This window comes from Phalaenopsis equestris, unplaced genomic scaffold (assembly GCF_001263595.1).
Source record: "Phalaenopsis equestris unplaced genomic scaffold, ASM126359v1 Scaffold000136, whole genome shotgun sequence".
NCBI lineage: Eukaryota > Viridiplantae > Streptophyta > Magnoliopsida > Asparagales > Orchidaceae > Phalaenopsis > Phalaenopsis equestris.
The window spans coordinates 602,134-605,241 of NW_018164578.1; positions in this window are offsets into that span (position 1 = coordinate 602,134).

The following is a 3,108-nucleotide window of genomic DNA, read 5'->3' on the forward strand; positions in this document are numbered from 1 at the left end:
GTCTAAATGAAATTATGGAACTCATTAAGTTGAGTTTAGTAAATTCATTTAGACTAGGTGAATTCAATAGAAAATAGTGGTGTCAGAATGAGGGAACCATAGGATCCTAACCGATATCGCTCTAATCAACTTTAACATGCCCCATAAAATTTAAAGAACTTCAACCATAGTACCACCTGATTTGACATCATAACTTGACACCCTAGAAAACTCAAACTCGTCACGGTAAGGAGATTGGAGCTAGCATGGTGGGCAGCACAGCCATCTTCAACAACAAAACTTGTCTTCCCCAGCTAAACCAATTTCCTTCCTCTGAATTAAATAATAAGCCATAGGAATTCAAGGTTGTCTACCTAGTGCAACATAAATCATCACATTATCTTTAGGCCTTTGTACAGCTCTGTTGTATAATATAAGCCCTAAACTCGTCTTAGGATTCCGAGGTTGTCGTTCTTCAAGACTTAAATCCTCACATCTTTTAGGCTATTTGTGTGATTATTTCACACGAATTAAAGTCCTAAATTAATAAAATTATTAGGATGAAACACCTAAATATTTCTCCATAAAACTGAAGCCAAACCATAGGATAGACCGGGAAGTCACCGAGGTTCTCCTCCAGCTCCATGACATCCCCTAGTTCTTCCTCATTTGGATTCCAAAAACAAAATGCTCCAAATTTGAGTTAATCCCATTTCACACCTCTTGGTTCGATATCATTGAAAGTCCTATCCTTTTGAACTCCTTGAAGATAATATTTTCTGATTTTTATCGAGAGTTTTCCTAGGTGACTTCGATCAATTAACATGTAATTAACTATAAGGGTTTTCCCTTATAGGAAGCTCGCCCGAACCCAACTTAAGATAAACCCTATTTAATTCATCATATCAAATTGAGGAAATTGTTAGTAAATAAAATTATTTCACAGACAAAACGGACGTCATATATTTCTTAGTTTATATGATCGAGTCTCATTCTCAAGTCTTGCGTTTATCCTTCGGGACAGATACATGGTTTGAGGTACAACGCTCTTTCATTTAAACTATGAAAAATATGGGGTCAGTTTGATTTCATATTTTTCTAAACTTAAAACTATATATATATATATATATGTGTGTGTGTGTGTGTGTGTGTGTGTGTGTGTGTGTAAATTAAAATGTCCTTCCGGAGCGGGGGACGGGATTTCGATTCCGGTGACCGACAACTTCTTACGAGCATCTCCTCCAACCAAAATAGTGCCGACAAAGGGTAAATGGGTTATTTTGATCATAATGAATTCTTTTCGATGATTGAAACATAAGAGATTAAATGGTAGAAACCAAGACCTCATTTTTCTACAATAGAAAGTATAATTGTAATTTCCACCAATTATTATAATTCGGGAAGTTAATTAAATTAAATGATCCTTAAGTGAGGGGTTAAATCTTGGAAGATGATAATTCACTAATTTAAAACCCCTAGCTAATGTTTAAGTCATATGGTCATTGATAAGGATTAAAAATACCATATATTTTTAGCATGCCTAAAAAGTCCTGAATTTATCTACATATAAGTCTTAAAGGCTTAGTAGTGAACTAGACTTAATTTGGATTTGCTTAATGAGGTTTTGGAAAGAGACATAACTAATTATGAATATTTTGCAAATAGTACAAGCCCAGGCTTATTTATAGGCATAAAATTCTTAATCACCTAATCTTACCCTCATGGGTACCCATTTATATAACTTTTAAATGAAATGTTAAATGATTAATTGAGTAACTCTCTCATGAGATAACTAAAACATCAAGTTCATTGAGCATAGAGTATTTTGATCAATCAAACCCTATGTTTAACTTTAGATGATTACTTGAACAATATAATAAATTCAAATGAACTCGGAGTTTACTTGAACAATATAATAAGTTCAAATGAACTCGGAGTGATGAACTCGGAGTTTTTCAAAGGATTCTAAAGGTTGTCGGAGTCAGGCTCCAAATACCTTTGCGATCTTTTGGATATTTTTAAGGACTAATGAACATATTATACTTTGCTCAAGAAAATCATCCATTTAAACTTCTAGGAAACCATTAGATTGCGATACAAAACTCAGTAGTGGTAGCTTGAACCTTTTCCACTGTTTTCTTTTCTGTAATTTTATTTAAATTTCAATAAAATTATATACATGTTTCAAAAGCTAATCTTTCAGCGGGAGCAGCAAGAAGTTGACAGGTATACTTTCACAGTTTTATTTAATTTCTATCACTTTACTTACTGCAATTGACTCTTGCTTTACAATATTATACATGCTTGGTTGTAGATTTTACTTCACCTGCAAAAAGAAAATAAAATTTCCAAAACCAATCAACACTTGTTCAAAATTAAACAATATTTTCAAAATCAACACAAAAACAACAATTTCATAACACGTCATTTTGATCTTACGCGAGTCCCTCGGATGAGAAAACCCATGGCTGCTAATGAGATCTCCCCAGTTTAAATGAGCTTAATAACTCATTTAAGCTAAGTAAATTCAAAAAAAATAATGGTACCATAATGAGGGAGTCGTAGGATCCTAACCGGTGTCGCTCCAATCAACTTTAACCCCCCTTCCCCTCATGATTGAACTTAAACTTGCCAATTAAACCTTTAAACCTTAGAATTTAGGTTTGTTACTTAGTGGAGGAGCTTGGAGCCAACACCATGGGCAGCACAACAAGGATGCACAGAAGAACAACTTCGAGGGACCAAATGAATCTACAATATCACGAGGATCTACAATAACAAATCCTTTCTTAGAATTAAACAACAAGTCATAGGACTTCGAGGTAGTCCGCCTAGTGCGACATAAATCCTCAACTTTATATTTAGGCTTTTGCATAATTATGTTGTGCAATCTAATTCCTAACTCACCTTAGGTTCCGAGGTTATCCCTTGTTGTGGTGTAAACTCTCTTATCTTCCAGGCTGTTTTTGTGATCGTATCATACAAATGTAAGCCCTAAATAATAATAATTAACAGGACGAAACATTTAATATCATCTAGTTGAAATTGAAGCCAAACCATATGACAGCTTAAGGAATCACTGAGGTTATCCTCAGGATCCGTGGCATCCCTTAGTTCTTCTTCCTTTGG